Source organism: Globicephala melas, chromosome 3 (genome assembly GCF_963455315.2).
Source record: "Globicephala melas chromosome 3, mGloMel1.2, whole genome shotgun sequence".
In the NCBI taxonomy this organism is placed as follows: domain Eukaryota; kingdom Metazoa; phylum Chordata; class Mammalia; order Artiodactyla; family Delphinidae; genus Globicephala; species Globicephala melas.
Window position 1 is genome coordinate 50,566,506 of NC_083316.1, and position 27,463 is coordinate 50,593,968.

Here is a 27,463-nt window from a genome sequence, read left to right on the forward strand (position 1 = left end):
GTCAACAGCATATATATGGGTCTTGTTTTTGTATCCATTCAGCAAGCCTGTGTCTTTTGGTTGGAGTATTTAATCCATTCACGTTTAAGGTAATTATCAATATGTATGGTCCTATGACCATTTTCTTAATTGTTTTGGGTTTGTTTTTGTAGGCACTTTTCTTCTCTTGTGTTTCCCACTTAGAGAAGTTCCTTTAGCAGTTTTCGTAGAGCTGGTTTGGTGGTGCTGTATTCTCTTAGCTTTTGCTTGTATGTAAAGCTTTTGATTTCTCCATCGAATCTGAATGAGAGCCTTGCCTGGTAGAGTAATCTTGGTGGTAGGTTCTTCCCTTTCATCACTTTAAGTATATCATGCCACTCCCTTCTGGCTTGTAGAGTTTCTGCTGAGAAGTCAGCTGTTAACCGTATGGGAGTTCCCTTTTTATATCTTGTTTTTCCCTTACTGCTTTCAGTAATTTTTCTTTGTCTTTAATTTTTGCCAATTTGATTACTATGTGTCTTGGCGTGTTTCTCCTTGGGTTTATCCTTTATGGGACTCTCTGTGCTTCCTGGACTTGGGTGGCTATTTCCTTTCATGTGTTAGGGAAGTTTTCTACTATAATCACTTCAAATATTTTCTTGGGTCCTTTCTCTCTCTCTTCTCCTTCTGGGACCCCTATAATGCATATGTTGTGGTGTTCAATGTTGTCCCAGTGGTCTCTTAGACTGTGTTCATTTCTTTTCATTCTTTATTCTTTATTCCATTCCACAGCAGTGAATTCCACCATTCTGTCTTCCAGGTCACTTATCCGTTCTTCTGCCTCAGTTATTCTGCTGTTGATTCCTTCTAGGATAGTTTTCATTTCAGTTGTTGTATTGTTCATCTGTTTGTTCATTCTTTAATTCTTCTAGGTCTTTGTTAAACATTTCTTGCATCTTCTTGATCTTTGCTTCCATTCTTTTTCTGAGGTCCTGGATCATCTTCAGTATCATTACTCTGAATTCTTTTTCTGGTTGGTTGCCTATCTCCACTTCATTTAGTTGTTTTTCTGGGGTTTTGTCTTGTTCCTTCATCTGGTACATAGCCCTCTGCCTTTTCATCTTGTCTGTCTTTCTGTGAATGTGGTTTTTGTTCCACAGGCTGCAAGATTGTAGTTCTTCTTGCTTCTGCTGTCTGCCCTCTAGTGGATGAGGCTATCTAAGAGTCTTGTGCAAGTTTCTTGATGGGAGGGACTGGTGGTGGGTAGAGCTGACTGTTGCTCTGGAAGGCAGAACTCATTAGAACTTTAATCTGCTTGTCTGCTGATGGGTTGGGCTGTGTTCCCTCCTTGTTGGTTGTTTGGCCTCAGGCGACCCAACACTGGAGCCTACCTGGGCTCTTTGGTGGGGTTAATGGCAGACTCTGAGAGGGCTCACACCAAGGAGTACTTCCCAGAACTTCTGCTGCCAGTGTCCTTGTTCCCACGGTGAGCCACAGCCACCCCCGCCTCTGCAGGATACCCCCCAACACTAGCAGGTAGGCCTGGTTCAGTCTCCTATGGGGTCACTGCTCCTTCCCCTGGGTCCCAATGAGCACACTACTTTGTGTTTGCCCTCCAAGAGTGGAGTCTCTGTTTCACCCAGTCCTGTCGAAGTCCTGCAGTCAAGTCCCGCTAGACTTCAAAGTCTGGTTCTCTCGTAATTCCTCCTCCTATTGCCGGACCCCCAGATTGGGAAGCCTGATGTAGGGCTCTGACCCTTCACTCCAGTGGGTGGACTTCTGTGGTATAAGTGTTCTCCAGTTTGTGAGTCATCCACCCAGCAGTTATGGGATTTTATTTTAGTGTGACTGTGCCCCTCCTACTGTCTCATTGTGGCCTCTCCTTTGTCTTTGGATTTGGGATATCTTTTTTGGTGAGTTCCAGTGTCTTCTTGTTGATGAGTGTTCAGCAGTTAGTTGTGATTCTGGTGTTCTTGTAAGAGGGTGTGAGAGCATGTCCTTGTACTCCACCATCTTCTAACGTTGAGATTTCTTTTCCACGAAGATGCACATAGATTGTCAGGTAGGTAGGTAGGTAGGTAGGTAGATAGATAGATAGGTAGATCAGTCTGTGTCTTCTCACCTTTTCATTGTTAGTACATAAATCACTGGTATAGTATAACACAGCAGTACACTGTGCATAGTAAATAACTCAGTGAACTGTGTTGATGATGTCTTGAAGGTGCCATCACTAAATAATGTGGTATTGGCACTTAAATATCAAATATTGTCATACGTTATGTAAGTAAGAAATCGTTATTCACCTGGAGCACCAGAATCGTACATAAGAAATCATTCTCCACATCTGGTCACTTCATACTCCTCTGGAACTTAATTTCATGCAGTTAAGTTGGATTTGGAGTTCAATATCTGGTTTTAATTCTATTTACAGTTGACCCTGGAATGATATGGAGGTTAGGGGCACCAACCCCCACACAATCCAAAATCCAATTATAACTCTACAGTTGGCCCTCAGTATCCGTGCTTTGGCAGCTTGGATGGTGTGGAACTGTAGAACGTACTTATTGAAAAAAAAAACCCACATATAAGTGAGAATTTCCTATATTTTTTCCTTCCAGGAAGTTCTTTTTTTTTTTTTTGACCTTTTTTAAAAAATTGAACTATAGTTAATTTACAGCGTTGTGTTAGTTTCAGGTGTAAAGCCAAGTGATTCAGTTATATACATATCTATTATTTTTCAGATTCTTTTCCATTTTAGCTTGTTAGAAGATACAGAATATTGATTTCTGTGCTATACAGTAGGTCCTTCTTGATTATTTTATATATAGCAGTGTGTACATGTTAATCCCAAACTCCTAATTTGTCTCTCCCCCCACCACTATGCCCTATGGTAATCATTACTTGGTTTTCTATATCTGTGAGTCTGTTTCTACTTTGTAAATAAGTTCATTTGTATCATTTTTTTAGATTCCACATACAAGTTATATCATTTGTGTGTCTCAGTTCAGTTAATGTGGTAATCTCTAGGTCCAGCCACGTTGCTGCAGATGACATTATTTCATTTTTTTATGGCTGAGTAATAGTCCATTGTATATATATACCACATCTTCTTTATCCATTCCTCTGTCAGTGGACATTTAGGTTGCTTCTATGTCTTGGCTATTGTAAATAGTGCTTCTATGAACACTGGGGTCTTTGTATTGTTTTTAATTAGAGTTTTCTCCACATATATGCCCAGGAGTGAGATTGCTGGATCATATGGTAACTCTATTTTTAGTTTTTTAAGGAACCTCCATACTGTTGTCCATAGTGGCTGCACGAATTTACATTCCCACCAACAGTATAGGAGGGTTCTGTTTTCTCCATACCCTCTCTAGCATTTACTATTGTAGACTTTTTTAATGATAGCTATTCTGACCAGTGTGAGGTGATATCTCATTGTAGTTTTGATATGCATTTCTCTAATAATTAGCAATATTGAGCATCCTTTCATGTGCCTTTTGGCCATCTGTATGTCTTCTTTTGAGAAATTTCTATTTAGGTCTTCTGCCCATTTTTTTAAGTTGTATAAACTGTATATTTTAGAAATTAATTCCTTGTTGGTCACATTGTTAGCAAATATTTTCTCCCATTCTGTGGGTTGTGTTTTCATTTTGTTTATGGTTTCCTTTGCTGTATAAAAGATTTTGTGTTTAATTAGTTTCCCATTTGTTTAATTTAGTTTTTCTTTCCATTACTCTAGTAGATGGCTCAGAAAAGATATTGCTGCGATTTATGTCCAGGAGTGTACTGCCTATGTTTTCCTCTAAGAGTTTTATATTATCCAGTCTTACATTTAGGTCTTTAATCCGTTTTGAGTTTATTTTTGTGTATGGTGTTAAAGAGTGTTCTAATTTCATTCTTTGATGTGTAGCTGTCCAGTTTTCCCAGGACCATTTATTGAAGAGACTGTCTTTCCTCCATTGTATAGTCTTGCCTCCTTTTTTTGTAGATTAATTGACCATAGGTGGGTGGGTTTATTTCTGGGCTTTCTATCCCGTTCCATTGATCTATATTTCTGTTTTTTTTGACAGTACCATACTGTTTTGATTGCTATTGCTTTGTAGTATAGTCTGAAGTCAGGGAGCATGATTTCTCCAGCTCTTTTCTTCTTTCTCAAGATTGTCATGGCTATTCATGGTATTTTGTGCTTCCGTACAATTTTTAAAAGTTTTGTTCTAGTCTGTAAACAAATGCCATTGGTAATTTGATAGGGATTGCATTGAATATGTGAATTGCCTTGGATACTATGGTCATTTTAACAATATTGATTCTTCCAGTCCAGGAACATGGTATATCTTTCCATCTTTTTCTGTCATCTTCAATTTCTTTATACAGTTTTTCAGAATACAGGTTTTTTGCCCCCTTAGATAGGTTTAGTCCTAAGTATTTTATTCTTTTTGATGTGATGGTAAATGGGACTCTTTCCTTAATTTCTCTTCCTGTTATTTTGTTGTTAGTGTGTAGAAATGCAGCAGATTTTTGTATAGTAATTTTGTATCCTGCAACTTTACAGAATTCATAGGTAAACTCTAGTAGATTTCTGTAAACATCTTTAAGATTTTCTATGTCTATCATCATGTCATCTGCAAACAGTGACAGTTTTACTTCTTCCTTTTCAATTTGGATTCATTTTATTTCTTTTTCTTTTCTAATTGCTGTGGCTAGGACTTCCAAAACTAAGTTGAGTAAAAGTGGCCGGAGTGGACGTCCTTGTCTTATTCCTGATCTTAGAAGAAATCTTTTTACATTTTCACTGTTGGATATGATGTTACTTGTAGGTTTGTCATATGGCCTTTATCATGTTGAGATATGTTCCTGCCATGCCCACTTTCTGAAGAGTTTTTATCATAAATGGACATTGAATTTTATCAAAACCCTTTTATGCATTTATGGAGATGATCATATAGTTTTAATTCTTTTATTTGTTAATGTGGTGTATCACATTGATTGTTTTGCAGATATTGAAAAATCCTTGCATCCATGGAATAAATCCTACTTAGTCATGGTGTATCATCCTTCTAATATATTGTTGGAGTTGGTTTGCTAGTATTTTGTTGAGGATTTTTGCATCTATTTTCATCATTGATATTGGCCGGTATTTTTTTAAGTGTGTGTGTGATATCCTTGTCTGGCTTTGGTATCGGGGTGATGGTGGCATCATAGAATGAGTTTGGGAATGCTCCTTCCTCTGCAGTTTTTTGGAAGATTTTCAGAAGGATAGGTGTTAAGTCTTCTCTAAATGTTTGATAGAACTTGCCTGTGAAGCCATCTGGTCCTGGACTTTTGTTTGTTGGAAGTTTCTTAATCACAGTTTTAATTTCAGTACTTGTGATTGGTCTGTTCCTGTTTTCTATTTTTTCCTGGTTCAGTCTTAGGAGATTGTACTTTTCTAAGAATTTGCTCATTTCTTCTAGGTTGCCCATTTTATTGGCATATAGCTGCTTGTAGTAGTTTCTCATGATCCTTCGTATTTCTGTGGTGCCCATTGTAACTTCTTCTTTTCCATTTCTAATTTTATTGATTTGAGCCCTCTCCCTTTTTTCTTGATGAGTTTGGCTAACGGTTTATCAATTTTATTTCTTTTCAAAGAACGAGCTTTTAGTTTCATTGATCTTTTCTGTTGTTTCTTTGCCTTTATTCCATTTATTTCTGCTCTGATCTTTATGATTTCTTTTCTTTTACTAACTTAGGGTTTTGTTTGTTCTTTTTTTCTCTAGTTGCTTCAGGTGGAAGGTTAGGTTGTTTATTTGAGATTTTTCTTGTTTCCTGAGGTAAGCTTGTATTGCTTTAAAATTCCTTCTTAGAACCGCTTTTGCTGTGTCCCATAGGTTATGGATTGTCATGTTTTCATTTTCATTTTTCTCTAAGAATGTTTTTATTTCTTCTTTGATTTCTTCAGTGATCCATTGGTTGTTTAGTAGCATATTGTTTAGCCTCCATGTGTTTGTGTTTTTGCAGTTTTTTTTCCCTGTAGTTGATCTCTAACCTCATAGTATTGTGGTCAGAAAAGATGGTTGATGTGATTTCACTTTTCTTAAATTTACTGAGGCTTGCTTTGTGACCCAGCATGTGACCTATCCTAGAGAACATTTCATGTATATTCTGCTGCTTTCAGATGGAATGCTCTATAAATATCAATTAAGTCCATCTGGTTTGATGTGTCATTTAAGGCCTGTGTTTCCTTATTGATACTGTCTGGATGATCTGTCCATTGATGTAAGTGGGGTGTTAATGTCCCCCACTCTTATTTTTGTTACTATCAATTTCTCCTTTTATCTCTGTTAAAATTTGCTTTACGTATTGAGGTGCTTCTATGTTGGATGCATATATATTTACAATTGTTATATCTTTTTCTTGGATTGGTCTTTTGATCATTATGTAGTGTCCTTCTTTGTCTCTTGTGGCAGTCTTTATTTTAAAGTGTATTTTGTCTGATAGAAGTGTTACTACTCAGTTTTCTTTTGATTTTCATCTTCATGGGATACCTTTTTCCATCCCCTCACTTTCAGTCTACAGATGTTTCTAGATCTAAAGTGAGTCTCTCATAGGCAGTATATACGAGTCCTCTTTTTGTATCCATTCACCCAGTCTGTGTCTTTTGGTTGCAGCCTTAGTCCATTTACTTTTAAGGTAATTAATGATATGTATGTCCCTCTTGCCATTTTGTTAATGTTCTGGATTTGGTTTCGTATCTTTTTCCCCTTTCTTTTGTTCTCTTCTCTTGTTATTTGATAACTAACTTCACTGTTATGTTTGGATTCCTTTTACTTTTTTTGCATATATATTATTGATTTTTGTTTTGTGGTTACCATGAGGTTTTTATATAGCAGTTCATATGTACATGTGCTTGTTTTAAGTTGCTGATCTCTTAATTTAAAATGCATTTTAGATACCATGCATTTGTACTCTCCTCCCCTCACAATTAGTGTTTTTGATATTATATTTTACATCTGTTTTGTGTGTCCCTTAACTGTTTAGTGTGAATACAGATGATTTTGCTACTTTTGGCTTTTAACCTTCTCAGTTTTGTGTGTGGATGTTTTCCTATCCTTATTGTGTATTTGCCTTTACCAGTGAGCTTTTCCATTTTGTAATTTTCTTGTTTCTAGTTGCTGCCTTTTCTTTTCTGCCTATAGAAGTTCCTTTAGCATTTGTGCTGCTTTGGTGGTGCTGAATTCTTTTAGCTTTTGCTTGTGTGTAAAACTTTTGATTTCCGCATCATAATCCAAATGAGAGCCTTGCTGGGTAGAGTATTCTTGGTTGTAGGTTTTCCTCTTTTGTTGCTTTAAGTATATTGTGCCACTCCCTTCTGGCTTGCAGAGTTTTTGCTGAAAAATCAGCTGATAGCTTTATGGGAGTTTCCCTGTATGTTACTTGCTACTTTTCCCTTGTTGCTTGTAACATTCTCTCTTTATCTTTATTTTTTGTCATTTTGATTACAGTGTATCTTGGTGTGTTCCTCTGTGGGTTAGTCTTGTATGGGACTCTGCACTTCCTGGACTTGAGTGACTGTTTCCTTTCCCAGGTTAGGGAAATTCTCAGCTATTTCTCTTCAGATATTTTCTCAGGCCCTTTCTCTCTCTCTCCTCATTCTGGGACCCCTATAATGCAAATACTAACGTGTTTAATGTTGTCTCTCATTCCACTACTATGTGTAGACAGGGTCTACACACTGTCTCAGAGGTCTCTTAAACTGTCCTGATTCCTTTACATTCTTTTTTCTGCTCAGTGGCAGTGATTTCCACTACTCTGTCACCTCATTTTGTGTAAATTGCTATTTGTATTTTTATGTATGTGGTAGGTTAGTTACGTTTCCCAACCTTGGAGAAATGGCCCTCTGTAGGAGATATCCTATGCATCCCAGCAGTACACTCCCCTCTTGTCACCCAAGGGACAGGGACCAGCTGGTCCCACGGTATTATGTGGCCTGTGTTTGCAGACTCGATCTACAGGCTTTGGGAATGTAGTTTTCTTACTTCTGGTGGGTGTCTGCTTCCTGGTGGGTGAGGCTGGTCTAGAGCAGGGATCCCCAACCCCCGGGACACAGACTGATACCGGTCCATGGCCTGTTAGGAACCGGGCCACACAGCAGGAGGTGAGTGGCAGGCGAACAAGCAAAGCTTCATCTGTATTTACACCTGCTCCGCATAGCTTGCATTACTGCCTGAGCTCCACTTCCTGTCAGATCAGCAGCGACATTAGATTCTCATAGGAGCATGAACCCTACAGTGAACTGTGTGTGCAAGGGATCTAGGTTGTATATCCATTATGAGAATCTAATGCCTGATGATCTGAGGTGGAGCTGAGGTGCGGTGATGCTAGTGCTGGGGAGAGGCTGCAAATACAGATTATCATTAGCAGAGTGGTTTGACTGCACAGAGACCATAATAAATCAATTGCTTGCAGACTCATATCAAAACCCTATCAGTGAGTGGCAGGTGATAATTAAGCTGCCTCTGGTGGCAGGCTTTAAGTCAGAATCTGACACTTATTTTAGTCCTCATGTGGCCCACCCATTATTTTATTTACCACTTCTGTCCGCACCTCTTTCCCGCACTGCGTACTTGTCTCAGTCACAGTTTTGATTAGCCCACAAGCTAAACCCTAGCCAAAATGAGTAAAAAACAAACATCACTGGAAAGCTTCTTTGAAAAGAGGGAAAGACCCAATGATGAGACAGCAGAAGACTCTAAGACTGCCAACAAAAAGAAAGCTGCATTTAAAAGAAAATGCAAAGCGTCCCACTTAAATTACAGGTTCATTGCAACAGGTGATTCACATTCTCCAAGCCCACTTTGTACAATATTGGCAACCGGCTATCCACCAAAGCCATGAAACCTTCAAAACTGCTTCGCCACGTGGAGAGCATTAAAAGACAAGCCTTTGGAGTTTTTCAAAAGAAAAAAACGTGAATACGAAGAACAGAAGCACTTATTGAAGGCCAACACTTCATCTGTGTGTCTGCACTGAGAGCATGATTCTTAGTGGCTAACTGCATTGTTGAAGCTAAGAAGCCCTTTACTGTTGGTGAATAGTTGATCCTGCCTGCTGCTAAGTACATTTGTCATGAACTTTTAGGAGAGGCTGCAGTTCAAAAGGTGGCACGTGTTCCTCTATCAGCTAGCACCACAATTAGACAAACTGATGAAATAACAGAGGATGCTGAGGCACAATTGTTAGAGAAGATTAATGAGTCTCCGTGGTACACAATCCAGGTTGACAAGTCTACCAGTGTTGACAGCAAGGACACAATGCTTGTTTTTGTGAGATATATTTTTCAGGAGGATGTGCATGAGGATATGTTATGTACACTTTTGTTACCAGCCAGCACCACAGCTGCAGAATTATTCAAGCCTTTGAATGATTACATATCAGCAAAACTGAATTGAACATTTTGTGTTGGCATATGCACAGACAGAGCAGCTTCCATGACTGGATGGCTTTCTGGTTTCACTACTCAGGTCAAAGAGGTTGCTTCTGAATGTGGGTCTACACACTGTCATCCATAGAGAAATGCTGCTATCCAAAAAATGTCACCTGAACTTAAGAACGTTTTGTAGGATGTGATTAACATTATCAACCACATTAAAGTACATGCCTTTAACTCATGTCTGTTTGCACACCTCTGTGAGGAGATGGACATAGAGCACACACGTCTTCTCTTATACACAGAAGTGAGATGGCTTTCTAAAGGTAGATCACTGGCCAGAGTTTTGAGTTACGAGAGCCGCTCCAGGGATTTCTTTTAGAAAAACAGTCACCACTGGCAGCACATTTCAGTGACACAGAATGGGTCGTAAAACTTGCTTACTTGTGTGACATAGTCAACCTGCTCAATGAACTCAGTCTGTCGCTTCAGGGGAGAAGGACAACTGTGTTCAAGTCAGCAGATAAAGTGGTGGCATTCAAAGCCAAACTGGAATTATGGGGGCGATGAGTGAACATTGGGATTTTTGACATGTTTCATACATTAGCAGAGATTTTGAAAGAGACTGCGCCAGGACCACCTTTCTCCCAGCTGGTGCGTGGTCACCTATCTCAGCTTTGAAAAGAGTTTGGGCATTACTTCCCAACCACGAAAGACCCCCGAACTGGGAAGGAATGGATCCGCGACCCATTTGTGAATAAGCCAGGTGAATCGACTTTGTCCGAGCTAGAAGAGGATCAACTGCTTGAGATCACAAATGATGGTGGCCTTAAAGTGTGTTCGAGACAACTTCAAATCTCCATGCGTTTTAGATTAAAGTGAAGGTGGAATATCCTGAGATTGCCACAAAAGCACTGAAAAGCCTGCTTCCATTTCCAACATTCTGTCTTTGTGAAGCAGGGTTTTCTGCAGTGACAGCAACCAAAATGAGATTACGGAGTAGACTGGACATAAGCAACACACTTTGGGTCACTGTCTCCCATCACCCCCGGATGGGACCATCTAGTTGCTGGAAAACAAGCTCAGGGCTCCACTGATTCTGCATTATGGTGAGTTGTATAATTATTTCATTACATATTACAATGTAATAATAATAGAAATAAAGTGCACAATAAATGTAATGCACTTGAATCATCCTGAAACCATCCCCCCATTTCCGGTCCATGAAAAAATTGTCTTCCATGAAACCGGTCCCTGGTGCCAAAAAGGTTGGGGACTGCTGGTCTAGAGTCTTGTGCAGGCTTTCTGGTGGGAGGGACCAGTGTCTGTGCACTGGCGGGTGGAGTTGGGTTTTAACCCTCTGGTGAGCAGGGCCTTATCAAGGGGTGTGTTTATTGGGCAGCTGTGTGCTCAGGAAGACTTTAAGCAGCCTCTCTGCTGATGGGTGGGGCTGTGTTCCCGCCTTGTCGGTTGTTTGGCCTGAGGTATCCCAACATTGGAGCCTATGGGCTGTTAGGTAGGGCCAGGTCTTGGTGCCAAGATGTCAGCTTCCAGGAGAGGTCACACAGATGAATGCTCCCCGATATGTTTGCCACCAGTGTCTATGTCCCCAGGGTGAGCCACAGCCACCCCCTCCCTCCCCCTGGAGACCCTCCAAGACCAGAAGCTAGGTCTGTCTCAGTCTCCTATCAAATTACTGCTTTTGCCCTTGGTCCTGGCATATGTGAGAGTTTCTGTGCACCCTTGTAAGATTGGATTCTCTATTTCCCCTAATCCTGTGGAGCTCCTGCAATCAAGCCTTGCTGGTCATCAAAGCCAAATGCTCTGGGGACTCCTCTTCCTGGTGTTGACCTCTGGGCTTGGGAGCCTGACGTGGGGCTCAGAACTCTTACTCCTGTGGCAGAACCTCTGAAATATAATTATTCTCCAGTTTGTGGGTCACCCACCCAGGTGATATGGATTTGATTATATCACAAGTCTGCCCCCTCGTAACTGTCTTGTTTTGGTTCCTTCTTTATGTCTTTAGTTATAGAAGGTCTTTTCTGGTAGGTTCCAGACTTTTTCATCAATGGTTGCTGTGCAGTTGTGATTTTGGTGTGCTTGTGAGAGTAGGTGAGCTTAGGGTCCTTCTACACCTCCATCTTGGCCATTCCTCCTGAGAATTTTAAATTAAAGATGTCATATTGCCAAGGAACAGAAGAGGGGTTATCTATTTATTTCTTTTGTAGCTGTCTGACTAGTGGTCTCTGCTTTTCTGGTTGGGAAAACCTTTCTTATGTCTTATGGATCTGACATCTGGCCAATAGGAAGGATCAGCCAATAGGTAGGCACTGAGGAGGGCATGGTGGTCTATGTGGATTGGCAGGTAAGTGTGGGAATCACATCCCCTAAGACTTCTCCAAATAGCAACAGACCAGGATTGTGCCTTTATAGGACAGCAGTTCAAGGGAAACATTACCCATTAACCCTGCGTGATGGGATAGTTGTAAGGGTGTTAATTGGTTGCCTGGTGTCTCCTCATGGTGCTCTTACATTCCACTGCTATGTGGTAGGAAAGCCACACATTTCTCACTCCTCCAGAAAAACCAAGATGCTTTGTAAAGTGTTTACATCTATGTGTTTACCACCCATTTTACATAGTGGCTTAACCAAGCCTCTCCTTTCAAACTCTGCTCTTACTTAACAACCCAGCCACATCCAACCAAATGCCCAGTGACATATTAACACACCATGTATGGCAAGATCCCATCCTCCACTTGTCATCCTCTGTGCATTTCTCTAACTGTAGGACTCATCATTGGTATGCATAGTTAATATTAATCCCACTCTTCTTCAAGATTTGAATTCCAGTCCATGTACTTAACCCCGTGTGCCATTACCAGCTAGGCTACGAAGGCAAGAAGTGTTATTATGGACACAACACAATCATTGGACCAATAAAACATTATAGTACTTTTTTATGTATTAATCCTGTAAACCAAAAATATAAACATTATGGCCTATGTGAACCCAGGGACATTTTCTAAGTGTGGACGTTTGTGACCATACGAAATGTCAAGGACTGTTTGGCATGGACAATATGCCCATGGACACTTTTGATAAGACCAAATTTCAAGGACCTTTTGGTGTGGACCAAATGTCTCAGTAGAGGTTTTGGACAGGACCAAATGTCTGCTAATCATCCAAACTCATTCACAGTTTATTCCCACCCTACATTTCCTTTTTCACCTTCCTCCATTCCATCTCTGTCAACCCTCACTGTTGTCTCTCTTTGGTCCAGGTTTCTCTCAGTTCCTTGAAAATGATAATTTACTTTCATGCATCTGTAACTAGTTTTGATTCTCTACATTCTCCATTGAGGAACTTATTCATCATTCAAGATTGAGTTTAAATATTAATCTTTGATCAACTCACTCAGGCAAATTTAGCTGCTTCCCTGTCTTCTAAGCTCTTTATAAGCACCTTGATTATGACATGTAACCCGTTAAGATTTGTGTGCATGTTCTGTCTAGACTGTGAGCCTCTAAAAGGCAGGACCTATCTGTCTTTCATCTTAATACTTCATAGGTTAAGCATATTATAGGCAGTTATTAATTGTTGAATGTGATATAAAGTTGATTCTAATTTCTTCCTCCTTTTTCATGACTGAGTTGGAATAGTTTGTTAAAGATCATTCATGAACCTTAAATGCTTAATTATAAATGAAAAATAACAGCTGAAAACAAGTATAATTGAGTCTGTGTATATTGGAGTGAGAGGGAGAGCCTTCTCAAATGCAATATTTACTTTTAGTTTTATTATAAAAATTTTTACATAATGAAGTTCTTTACTTCAAAGCCACTATTAAGACTTAGAATGGTACTTGTACTACTAATAATAATTTTGTCTTTTACTACATTCAAACCCTAAATTCTGAAACTACTGCTTATTAGCTGTGCGGTTAAAGAGAGAAGAGTGCTAGGCACTTTGCATATATTATTTCTAATTTTCATAATAACCCTATCATGTAGATATGCTTATTTTATAGACGAGGAAACAGGTTCAGAGAGGTGAATTAGTTTAGTCCAAATCATGAAGCAGGTAGGTAGTTGTGTTCAGATGAAAGAAACCTTTTGTTAATGTTTTCAAATGAATAATCACAAAAAGGAAATGTATAATTCAATATGTTGCAATTGAATAATGCTTTTTAACTATGACATGTTAAAAAGATTGTTATTGACAGTCTACAAATAAGCCATCAAAGTACTTCCTAAATAATAGTCTATAAAAGAAAATTTTATCTGTAGCTTCATTATCAATTTTTTGTTTTAATTGAGCCATTACTCCCCCACAGGTACAGTTGGCACTTACCAGCGCAATTCTGTTTAGGTTAGTGCCAGTCAGTCTCATTTAGCAGGGATCTGTCATTCTTCTCCTGACTGCTAGTGTCTTTCTTTGAGTCACTCATATTTGGACTCAAAAGAAGATGCTTATGTGTAGCTTTAAGTTTTTCTTTTTAAGGGTACTTTCTCACACTCGCATTTCTTTACTTATGGATCAATACCTATATGTAAAAGTTCTTGATTGTCTGCATACACACATACACACACACACACACACACACACACTACTCAACCATACAAACATATATATACCAACCATATATATGTATGTATGTGTATATATATATATATATATATATATATATATACACACACCACATCTTTCTCTATCTGTTCTATTTATCTATTTTTCTGTTCATGGATACTTAGGTCACTACCATATCTTGGCTATTGTGAATAATACTGCTGTGAACATTGGGGTGCATATATATTTTTGAACAATTGTTTTCATTTTCTTCGGATAAATACCTAGGAGCAGCATTGCTGGATTGGATGGTAGTTCTAGTTTTAATTTTTTGAGGAACCTCCATTATGTTTTTCACAGTGGCTGTACCAATTTACATTTCCACCAGTGCATGAGGGTTCCCTTTAATCCACACCCTCACCAACACTTCCTGTTTCTTACCTTTTTGATGATAGCCATTCTGACAAGTATGAATTGATATCTCAGTGTTCATATGATTTGCATTTCCCTGATAATTAGTGATGTTGAGAATCTTTTCATGTGCCTGTTAGGCCATCTGTATGTTCTCTTTGGAGAAATGCCTGGTGAGGTCCTCTGCCCTTTTTTTATTGGATTTTGTTTTAATATTGTGTTATATGAGTTCTTTGTATATTTTGGATATTAACCCCTTACTGGACATACCATTTGCAAACATTTTCTCCTATTTAGTAGGTTGCCTTTTTGTTTTGTTGTTTCCATTTCTGTGCGGAAGTAAGTTTGATTAGGTCTCATTTATTTATTTGTGCTTTTGTTGCCCTTGCTTAAGGAGGCATATCTAAAAAAGTATTGCTAAGAGCAATGTCAGAAAGCATATTGCCTATGTTTTCTTCTAGAAATTTTAAGGTTTCAGGTCTTACATTTAAGTTTTTAATTCATTTTGAATTTATTTTTGTATATGGTGTGAGAAAATGTTCTAGTTATTCTTTTACATGTAGCTGTTCAGTTTTCCCAGCACCCCATATTAAACAGACTCTCTTTTCCACATTGTGTGTTCATGCCTCTTTTGTCATATATTAGTTGACTATGTGTGTGTGGGTTTATTTCTACACTCCCTATCCTGTTCCACTGATCTTTGTGTCTGTTTTTGTGCCAGTACAATACTGTTTTGGTAACTGTAGCTTTGTAGGATAGCCTGAAGTCAGGGAGTACGTTTCTACCAGCTGTGTTCTTTCTTCTCAAGATTGCTTTTGATACTCAGGGTCTTTTTTGGTCCCATACAAATTTTAAGATTATTTGTTCTAGGTCTGTGAAAAATGCCATGGGTATTTTGATAGAGATTGCTTTAAATCTGTAGATTTCTTTGGGTGGTTTGGACATTTTAACAGTATTGATTCTTTAAATCCATGAACATAGGATATCTTTCCATTTATTTTTATCATCTTCTGTTTCCTTCATCAATATGCTATAGTTCAGTGTACCGATATTTCACCTCCTTGGTAAAATTTATTCCCAGGTATTTTATTCTTTTTGATGCAGTTGTAAATGGGATTTTCTTCTTGATTTCTCTTTATGATAATTTTTTATTAGTCTATAAAAGTGCAGCAGATTTCTATAAATTTATCTTGTATCCTTCTTCCTCGAATTCATTTACTATTTCTAATAGTTTTTTGGTGGAGTCTTTAGGATTTTCTATTTATAGTATCATGTTGTCTACAAATAGTGACAGTTTTACTCCTTCCCTCCAATTTTAGTGCCTTGTATTTCTTTATTGTGTCTAAATTCTGTGGCAAGGACATTCAATACTATGTTAAATAGAAGTGGCAAGAATGGGCATTGTTGTCTTTTTCCTGATCTTAGAGGAAAATCTTTCAGATTTTTACCATTGAGTATGATGTTAGCTGTGAGTTTGTCATAAATGGCCTTTATTATGTTGAAGTATGTTCCCTCTATACCAACTTTAATGAGTTTTTATTATGAATGGATGTTGAATTTTGTCAAATGCTTTTTCTGAATTCGTTGAGATGGTCATACAATTTTTATTCTTTGTTTTGTTAATGTGATATATCACATTAACTGATTTGTGGATGTTGAACCATCCTTTCATCCCTGGAGTAAATCCCACTTGATCCTGATGTATGATGCATTTTATGTATTGCTGAATTCAGCTTGCTAACATTTTCGGGGGGATTTTTTCATCTGGGTTCATCAGGGATATTGGCCTGTAGTTTTCCTTTTTGTATCAGGGTAATGCTGGCCTTGTAGAATGAGTTTGGGAGTATTCCCACCTCTTAAATTTTTGGAATAGTTTAAAAGGATAGGTATTAACTCTTATGCAGATATTTAGTAGAATTTCCCTGTGGAAGCATCTGTCCTGGATATTTCTTTTTTGGTAGTTTTTTGATTACTCATTCAACTTCATTACAAGTAATTGGTTTGTTCAGATTTTCTATTTTTTTCCTGCTTCAGTCTTGAAAGATTATATGTTTCTAAGAATTTATCCATTTCTTCTAGGTTGTCCAATTTGTTGGCATATAACTGTTCAAAGTATTTTCTTCTGATTGTATTTCTGTGATGTTGGTTGTAACTTCTCTTGCATTTCTAATTTTATTTGAACCCTCTCTTTATTTTTTTCTTGATGAATCTGGATAAAATTTTATTAATTTTGTTTATCTTTTCAGAAAAACAGCTTTAATTTCATTGATCTTTTCTATTGTTTTTATTCTTTCCTTCCTTCAGCTGACTTTGGGCTTTGTTTCTCTTTTCTATTTCCTTTAGATGTAAAGCTAGGTTGTTTATTTGAGACTTCTTGAGATAGAGCTATATTGCTATAAACTTCCATCTTAGAACTTCTTTTGCTGTGTTCCATAGATTTTGGAAAGTTGTGTTTCTGTTTTCATTCATCTCAAGGTATTTTTTCATTTCCTCTTTTAGTTCTTTTTATACATTGGTTTTTTCAGTAGCACGTTGTTTGGTCTCCAGATTTTTGTGTTTTTTCCTGTTTGACTTTCTGTAATTGATCCTAACTGCATACCCTTGGGGTTCAGAAAAGATGCTTGATGATTTTGATCTTTTTTAAATCATTGAGACTTGTTTTGTTCCATAGCCTGTGATTTATCTTGAAGAAAGTTCCAGGTGCACTTGAAAAGAATGTATATTCTGTTGTTTTGGGGTTGAATGTTCAGTAGATATTTATTAAGTCATTCTGATAAAGTGTGTTATTTAAGGCCACTTTTTATTAATTTTCTGTCTGGATGATCTACTTATTGATGTAAATAGGGTGTTAAAGTCCCCTACTTTTATTGCATTACTGTCAATTTCTTCCTTTATGTATGTTAATATTTGCTTTATATATTTAAGGTACTTCTATTTTAGCTGCATATATGTTTATGCATATAATATTCTCTTCTTGGATTGACCCCTTTATCACTTTATAATGCCTTTCTTTGTCTTTTGTTATAGACTTTGTTTCAAAGTCAAGTTTTTCTGATATAGTATTGCTACCTCAGCTTTCTTTCTGTTTCCATTTGCATGTTATAATCTTTTTCCATCCCTTCACAGTCTGTGTTTGTCTTTAGCTCTGAAATGTGTCTCTTGTAAGCAGCTTATAGATGGGTCTTGTTTTTTTCCTTTGTTTGTTTGTTTTGAAATCCCGCCAGCCACCGTATGTCTTTTGATTGGAGTGTTTAGTCCATTGACATTTAAAGTGATTACTGATAGGTATGTACTACTTGGCGTTTTGTTACTTGCTTTCTGATTATTTTTGTAGTTCTTCTATAATCTTTTCTTCTTTTTTAGTCTCTTCCCTGTGGTTTGATGATTTTCTTTAGTGTTATGTTTGGGTTCCTTTCTCTTTGTTTTTTGTATAGCTGTTGTATGTTTTGATTTGTGATTAAAAAATCAAAATATACAAAATTACAAAATCAAAATATATGAGATATTTATATCTCATTGTTTTAAACTGGTAGTTGTTTAAGTTTAAACACATTCTAAAAGCTCTACTTTTTAAATCTCCCCTCCTACATTTTATGTTTTGGTGTCATATTTTGCATCTTTATGTGTATCTCTTAGCTGCTTGTTATAGTTACAGTTGATGTCACAATTTTTGTCTTTTACCTCTTGTATTTGCTTGGTCCACTGCCTTTATTGTATATTTACCTTTACCAGAGAGTTTTTCCTTCATATATTTTCTCATTTCTTGTTATAGCCCATTATTTTTCCTTACAGAAGACCCTTTAACATTTCTTATAAGGCCAATTTAGTGGTGACAAACTCTTAGTTTTTGTATGTCTAGGACTCTCTTTACCTCTTCTTCAATTCTGAATGATAACCTTACTGGGTTGAGTTTCCTTGGTTGGGTTTTTTTTTTTTTTTCTTTTAGCACTTTAAATATATCATAACATTACCTTCTGGCTTGCAAAGTTTCTGCTAAAAAAATCAGCTAATCACCATATGGGGGTTCCTTCATATGTGACTCCGATTTTCTCTTGCTGTCTGTAAAATTCTCTCTTTGTCTTTAACTTTTGCCATTTTAATTATGATAGGCCTTGGTATGGGTCTCTTTGGGTTCTTCTTGTTTGGGATTCTCTGTGCTTCCTGCATCAGGGTATCTGTTTCCTTCTTCAGATGAGGGAAGTTTTCAGACACTATTTCATCAGTTACTTTTTCTGCCCCTTTCCCTCTTGCTTCTCCTTCTGGGACCCCTATAATGCAAGTATTAGTATGTTTGATGTTGTCCTAGAGGTTCCCTTAATCCTCATCATTTTCAAAATTCTTTTTGGTGTTCTGATTGAGTGATATCCACTATTCTCTCTTCTACGTCACTTATGCATTCTTCATCACCCATTTTGCTGTTAATTCCTTCTAGTGTATTTTTTATTTCAGTTATTGTATTCTTCAGCTCTGATTGGTTCTTTTTTATATTTGCTAGTTCTTTGTTGAAGTTCTCACTGTGTTTTTCAATTCTTTTCCCAAAGTAATAGCATTTTTATGACCATTGCTTTGAATTATTTATCAGATAAATGATTTGTCTTCATTTCATTAGGGTCCCCCCCAGCCTGGGGTTTTATCTTGCTCTTTCATTTGGAACATATTCTTCTGTCTTCTCATTTTGTTTGACTTTCTCTGTTTGTCTCTATGAAATAGGCAGAACAGTTCCCTATCCCAATCTTGAAGGCATGTCCTTGTACCTGAGCATCCCTATGCAGTGTGCATGTGTCCAGTGGCTTTGGTGGGAGAGTGAGCACAGGCCACTTCTTCTCCTGGGGTGTGCTGGCAGCTGTTGCCTTGACTTGGGGTGGGCTGGGTTCGGAGGAGTAAGAGCATGAGCCTGGTGTGAGCTGGGGCTTCTCCCATGGCATGATGGAGGTTGCCACCTTGGCAGGTTCAGAGCTGGAGGGCCTGGAACTGAAGCCTAGCACTGGCAGTGGCTTCTTATGTGGCATCGTGATGTTTACCTTAGTGAGGGATGAGGCCTTGGGCAGAAGGGCTGGAGCTTATGCCCAGCACTAGCTGCTATCCCTGGCAAGATGGTGGTCATAGCCTTGGCCAGGGGTGGGGTTAGGGCCTGAGGGTCTGGAGCCAAAGTTCAGAGGGAGTCATGGCTTCTCCTTGGCTTGATGGCAGACACTGCCTTATCTAGGGGCAAGGCTGGGCTCAACAGGCTGGAGGGACTAGAGCCATGGTCCAGAGCAAATCACAGCCTCTCCCCAGTAGCATTGTGGTTGACATCGTAGCTAGGGAATGGGGCCAGGCCGGAAGGGCTGGAACCTCAGTCAGAGCTACCTGTGGCTTCCCTTCTCCTCAGTGGTGGCCACCACCTTGGTCAGAAATGAGCCTTGAGCAGGAGGGTCTGGAGCTGGATCCTGGTGCAGGATGGAGAGGGTGTGCTAGGGAGGTCCTGGCAGGCCAGTCGGAGCACCAGGCACTTTTCAGTATGCTGCCTCTGTGCTGGGACTAGAAACAAGCAAGTCTGTGCAAATGCTTTTTTAAGAGCGGAGTCTCAGTTTCCTACAGCCCTCTGGTAATCCCCACTGGTTTTCACACTAGCCAAGGGGGCTCCTCTTCCCAGTACCAGACTCCAGGGCTATGATGCCCAATGAGGGACTCAAACCCCTCACTCCTTAGGGAGGGTCCCCAAGCCTGTCATTTCCTACTCTTCTGGGCCACCTGCCAGGGGTGTGAGTCCCAACTAGCTTACTTCTCCTCTCTTACCATACTCGGTTTGGCTATTTTTTTATATCCTTGGCTAAGAAGAGCTGCTCTGTTAGTCTTCAGGTTGTTCTCATGGAGAGCTGATCTATTTGTAGTTGTAGTTTTGATGTGTTCGTGGGGGAAGATGAACTCAGAGTCTTTCCTACTTGCCATCTTGATCCTGCCTTTCAAATAATATAAATTTTTTGTTGTTTTTAAGCTGAAAATCAGTGCTTCTACTCTTTAAAATAAAAATATAGCAATGTATAAAATTAAGGTTCTCAGAAAGATTAACTTTTCATTAAAATTAATTTTTCAGAAATAAAACCTTTGAAGCACTATTAAGGGGCAGTTAATCTTTGCACAGTTAAAGGTGTACAAATATATATGTGCATGTATGTGTAAACATACTTTTTTATGGAAATAGGAGCATTTTCCAGGAATTGATTCCCGAGTACTGAGACTATAGCATAAAACTCAAACTACTATTGGCCACTCAGTTTTGTTAAGAAAATCAAGATCATTGTAGGTTTCAAAGTAGAGCTTTATTCTGTACTGCAGCTAAATTAATTTTAATATTTGAAACAGTTGCACATCTTTTCATAGTTCCTAGGGGACCAAAGTTAATAAATACCTTTATCCTTCATACTGGTAGAATTTAATAAAATAGGGTTAGAGCATACCTAAAGAGAAGTAGACAATGAGTAGGTTGGCATACTGGGGATCATACCACTGTGGCCCAAATCAGGGTCTGGCAGAATCCACATGAAGTGCCAGGCCATCTAGGACAGTCCCTTTAATAGGTGAGACTGGGTTGAAGGCCAGCAGTAGGCCAAACAGGCATGTGGTTAGTGAAAAAAATGTCAACAAAGAAAAGGAGAAAATAGTTACAGGGGGTGGGGTGGAGCTTGAGAAGAAAAAGCCCGGTGGCACAGGGGTCAGTCAGGTTATGGTCAGGGAAGGAACCAGAGACCCACACGAGGAACTCAGATTTCAGCTCTATGAATCCTTTTTCTAAGACGATCGGGAAGAAGTACAAGGCAGCATCTAATATGCCAGGGAAGCTGGCCAGATAGCAGTGGGAAGGGAACAGATCATGGCCCCAGTTACAACTGGACTACATATAAGAGCCCAGCCTATTGATTTAACTGATTTTTTCCTACATTCTTGAATCAGTGCTTCTCTGACTTGGGGTGTGAAGGTATTCTTACATTTTGCATGTCTGCGAATGGCAAAAATAAAATGAATAGTTCATTTGTGCCTTGAGGATACATGGTTACTGTCAGAATTTTTTTCAGAGCTCTCTAAACTCTTTGACCCAAAAGATGGATTTCTTGACTAAATTGATTTCTTGACTCACTAATGGGTCGAAACCTGCAGTTTGAAAAACACTGCTTTGAAGATCATTGATGGATTGTGACTGTGCCTCTTCATCTTGGATCCCACATCTCATGCTTCTGTTCAAAATGAGCCAGTCAGTTTGGAAGTATTAAAAGCCATTTAGTTTGCCTGCTGCTGTTGCTGCTTCTTCCTCAAAATTGCACAGCAGTACTTCTCAGTAGACTCATTGAAAAGAAAAATAAGTTCAAGTGAGGGATTCAGTTCAATTCAATAGATTTGTTGAGCAAGCTCCTGCCATGTGCCAGGCCCTATACTGGGTGCTTGAGGAAAAAGCAGGACCTTTTTCTTGGAGAACCTAGGTTACTGAAGGGGAAAAAATGGAAATAAAGTCTAATGATGGGCGTCTTATGAGGTGCAGTAGAGGTACAAAGGAGGAAGTAGTCAGTTTTCCCTGAGAAAGACTGAAAATGTTTCACAGGGGACATGACGCTTGAGCTGAGTCTGGTAAGATGTACAGATATTAAGTTATCTTAGAAAGTGAAAGGTTTTTGCTAGCTAGACAAAGCGGTAAAGAGCAGTCCAGGCAGTGAGAGTAATGTGAAGAAAAATACATAGGCATGAATTAGCCTGATTCTTTCTTTGGACCTCACATTGTTCACTATGAGAAGACAAAAGACTGGTAGCTGATGGGGAAGAACTCAGTGACAGACGTACAGGTTTTGCTGAGGAGACCTTCTGGCAAGAGAGAGGCACTGATAACAGGTTTAAATTTTAGGAAGATTATTCTTTTGGTCACATTGAGGAGACTGAAACAGGTTATCTGGAAACTAGAAGATCAGAAAGTAGAATATCAAATAATCTGGTGGGGCTTCCCTGGTGGCACAGTGGTTGAGAGTCCGCCTGCCGATGCAGGGGACACGGGTTTGTGCCCCGGTCCGGGAAGATCCCACATGCCGCGGAGCGGCTAGGCCCGTGAGCCATGGCCGCTGAGCCTGCGCGTCCGGAGCCTGTGCTCCGCAACAGGAGAGGCCACAACAGTGAGAGGCCCGCGTACCGCAAAAAAAAAAAAAAAGAAAGAAAAAATCTGGTGAGTGCTTTAAATAAGGCGGTATCTGTAGGGATGAAGAGAAATATAAGAGAAATAGTAGAGAAACTAAAATAAACCCAGGTAGAATTTAAGAAATGTCTTTCTGAAGATACTTATTTCAAACTTGAGTTATCCAAAAGTATACTAATTGAATATGCTAGGAACTGAAAACTGATCATCCTTAGCAGTCCACTTAAGTACCATATTACCAGGAGAATTGTCTCAGCCAGAGATTATTATAATTTTGGCTGAGTCTGATATTATTAATTAATAATATGTTTATATCTTCTGATTTGTTCCTAGAAAGATTTGATGAATAAAAAATACATATAAAATTGTATTTTTAAGTAAGGAAATCTTGGGAAGGGTAAGCAAGAATAGCTAAAGTAAGATGAAGCTATGGGAAAGGTTGGCACACAAGATTTAAACAGCCATTACAAAGAGGTAAATGACTTTGATACACAATTAACAGTACCCATGAAGTAAAAGCTAGTTACTTAGGAAACTCATATTTTTGGTACTGCTGAGAAGTCATCTCCCTTAAGCCCATCATTAAAAAGAGGATATTTTAAGTGGTTAACCATGTTATAAGTAGCTTTCTTTATAGTAAGTAGAAAAATTTTGGAGAGCTGTTTTTATAATGAGGCTTAATGTAAGCCCATAGCCTCATACCAAATCTGCAAGGAACCAAAGTGTCATCGAGGTATAGAGCTCTCATCCATTCATCCAGCGAGTGTTTGAATAACTATGTTATGTCAGGTTGTATGCTAAACACTGGAATATGATAGAGAGCAAAACAGGCATGTACCCTGCCCTCAGTGGAGCATGTGGAGATATTAAACAGGTAAGTATTATATAGTGTAGAGAATGGTATTATAAGGGTGGTATGGGGTGCCTGAGTTTAGGAGTCCATGGAGTTTAGGAGTGCCAGATGTAGTCCCTGAGGAAGTGATGTTGTGCTAAAAGAAGCTATGTTAACCAGTGTAGAAACAATGGTTCAAGCAGAGAGTGGCAAGGAATTCAAGGTTATACTCTCTTGCTAATATTCTAGTCACCAATTAAGGACAAGTTCATGGGCTTTTAACAGTCAACCAAGCTGGAGTTAAGGTCCCAGTATGATAATTAATTTACATTAATTTAAAACATGATAATAATGATAACATTTGATTGAGTCGTCTCATTTTTTAAGGTAATTTTCAGTGTGTTAATTTGTTCCCTGAATATGGCCTTACATGTCCTTATTTTATAGATATGAAAATTAAGGCAGTCCTGATAAAAGAATGGTGTGCCTTGTTTTCCACTTAAAGGGCATATAGGCAGGCTTTTCTAGAAGACAGTAAACCAGGACAGGCAACACGAGGCATCGCAGATGGTTAGTTGTATAGTCCTTACCTCACCACCCTTCCTGTGTTGGTTAACTCTTTCTGCTTTTCTCCTTAATGACACTTCCTCCTCCTTTTCTTCCTTTTCTTATAGCAGTTTATGTTTATATCTTCTACCAGTATGCCTTAAGAATCTACTTATACCTTTTCTCTCTTGGACTATTTCTCTCTATATTTATATAATATGTATTCATTTGTATATTTCTCTACAACTAATTTATTTAGATAAACAGTTAACTGTTTAGTCTTTATTATAATGCAGCAAAAATGAAAGCTTATTGTAAAAACAAATACAGAAAGACAAATAGAAATCTACTGTGATCCCACCAGTAATAACTGCTATTCACAAAATTTCCTATCTTTCCACATTTTGTGCATTTTCTGTCACTCCATTTTACAAAATGAAGTCAAATTGTATATATTATTTTAAAACTGCTTTTCTCTCAGTAATTGTGATCTCTTTCCATGTTAGCATATATGCTTCCATGATGTTTTAAGTAACTGAATAATATTAAAATGAATTATCAAAATATTAAAACATATTGTTGGGCAGTTGTTGAACATGTTTAAATGACACCCTTATACCTAAAGTTATTGTATGTATCCGGGATTATTTCCTTAGAATAAATTCTAGAAGTAAAATGATTCATCAAATGGTATGCCGAATTTTAAGGATGTTGATTCTTATTGCTAAATTGCCTGTAGAAAGATTGTCATATGCTGTCTAACTGCCTGAAGTATATTTATATACTATGGATTATTAAAACATTTTAAGTCTTCCCACATGGTAAAGCAATGTCATTATGAGATAATATTAGAAAGTAAAGCTCATAGGATTAAATGATCAAAAATCATTAAAATGGCATTACAGAAATCAGTAGAATTCTTGGCAGTGTAAAAAATGTGTGGCATAGGCTTATTTATAAAGTGCCTATTCTATAAATGATATTTCTAATCTTATAGTATTCTGCATTTACTCCCCATTTACATGTGAAACAACTGAAATACGAAGAGGTTAAAAACTTGCCCAGTGTCCTACTGTTGCTCTATGCCAAAGCTGTGGTTCCAAACCAAACCTGTCCAATTTTAAGGTCTGTGTCTCTTCCTAAGAAAAGTGCAGGGTGACTGCCTCACAGTGCCATTGAGGTGATTAAATGACACATGCCTCATGCATTAGAGACCTTCAATAGTTACTGCTACTGTTGAAAGGAAAGTAAAAATAGAAATTCAGTAAACCCTTGAGAGTTGAGAGGCACGTAGAATACTGGGAATTGAGACTGAAAGATATTAGCACTTCTCTTTCGTTTCTCTTCTTACACTTTCCATCTCCAAGTAACACCAAACAGCGTAAATTGCTATTCCAGCCTTTGCATCTGGACAGATTGATTCTGGATTTCATCATCTCCAGTGATTTAGAAGACTTTGGAAACACACTGGATCCAATTCACTAGCCCTAAAGGGAAAAATTCACAGATCTCTTTCAGTTGATTTGCACAAAAATATCACTAAAAATATATGGAAGAATCCCTGAATAAACAAAAGCAGTCCTTGTACAATTGGTGTTAGGTGCTTTATACAACAAAATATTAGTAGTATATTTAAATGGCAATAATGGTGATGATTACTGTTAACATCTATTGAGTACTTCTGTGCCAGGCCCTGCTCTGAGTTTTTTATAGATAACAAATCATTTAAATGGCTCTGCCTTTGGGTCAGATTAGCTCATATAGTATTGGTAATAGACACTATGGAAACTACAATGGATAGGAGCTGCTCATTCATAAAACTCAGTGTTTGGCCCCAGCAAGGGACTTGATGATTCTCTCTAGTTCATTCTCAACAAACTGAGGCTATACTTTGTTCAATACATTCTTGTTTTCCTAACAATTCATCTGTTCAACAACTATCTATTCACTTACCTAAATATTATAAGTTTACATTTTTGGCTTTTTATGGTTCCACATGGTTGTTACCCTCTAAGTACATTAATCCATTGAGGCCTCCATTTATGTTTTTCAGGTTTTAAGGAGTGACCTTTGCTTCTGTTTTTACGAGTCAGAATAAAGTAATAGTGTTAAGCATGGGCTCTGGACCCAGATTGTGGGTTTTAATCCTGCCTATCATCTATTATTTAAGTAACTTTAAACACATTTTAAATCTCTGTGCCTTAATTTCTTTGCTAAAATGGAGCTAATAATACTGCCTACCATATATGGTGGCTTGTGAGGATCTAATGATCTAATAAATATAAAGTACTTAAAGTAAACACATAACAAAAATACTTAGTACAAGTTAGCTGCAATAACAACAGGCAACCAATATAATAAATATTATAATAATAGAAAGCCAATATGGATCCTTAATGAAAAGTAGCTTTCAGTATTTATTTCTTTAAGGTTTTTTACTTTTTAAGTAAATATTTGCTTTTGATTGTGTGAGAGAAGGCATTAATAAGGAGTCTGCCCTTAACCCCTTTTTTTAACAGTATGATGTACATCTGAGGAATTCTAACCAGGAGAGGGACTGTTAGGGAGGATATGCCTGCCCTTCCTCTATATGAAAAAAAAAATGATTTAGGGGAGTTATTTATTAAAATAATAAAGCCTACTATTCAAATTTAAATTTTTAACATATATTTGTACTATATTATTGGGTTTTTTTAGGTATCAGGAGATATATTTTTCTTTAATTATCTTGTGAACAACACTATTATATGACGTTGTCTTTTTGTCTTAACTTTTCCAATATGTATGCTTAATATGAACTACTTTATCTATGATCTTGTTTTGGAATTTCTTCTTTTAATATTCAGGGATGCTTGAGAAATGGTAGTGACCAGAGGCCGGACCACTACCATTTCTCAAGTATCCCTGAATATATTGTATTTTGAAGTTTAAATGTAGAAAGTAAACTTAATTTGTGTCTTTGTAGAGTGTACATAAAAAGTTTTATTTTTATTTTATAAAAGCAAACTGAAGTGTCACTTAGCTTTTTCTCCCTTGTGCATATATAAACTCCTGGTCTGAGCCACCATATGAAGATGTTGTTTATTATTTGGTGGCAGCTTTCAGTACAGCTCCTTGAAGTCAGTGACTCTTTTTCATTCGTATTTTTATCTAGGCCCTATTAGGAGCTAAATAAATATTTATTAAGTAGATCTGGTGAAGGGAAAAAATACTTGAAAGGCATTAAAATGCCACTTTTGAGAAAAGTAAACTACATTATTACTTTTAAGGATAAAAAATAGTACAAATAGTACAACATGCATCACCGCTAAGGAAATCTAACAACTTGATTTGTAGATGTATTTTTACAGTTGCTGCATATATCCTGAATGAGCTATCTGAATAAAGACCCAAATAAATAAATTCAACTTAATTTATATCTTTTTTGGGGGTGTAAAATATATCTCCTTAATACCCAGATTCAGGAAATATATCTGACAGGGAATTTTCTTTTAAATATTAAATATTTTTCTTTTAAAATACTGACTTCCTGTAAACCCTCCAATGCATCTTATATTCAGAAACTTTAAAAAAACATTCAATTTCT

The 27,463-nt window shown here is 37.8% G+C and overlaps 1 protein-coding gene across 4 annotated transcripts in view; it reads left to right on the forward strand.

Moving 5' to 3' along the window:
• Positions 1-27,463, forward strand: part of RNF180 (ring finger protein 180) — a 280,386-nt gene that overhangs the window by 112,178 nt on the left and 140,745 nt on the right. The gene's annotated exons all lie outside the window — the stretch shown is intronic.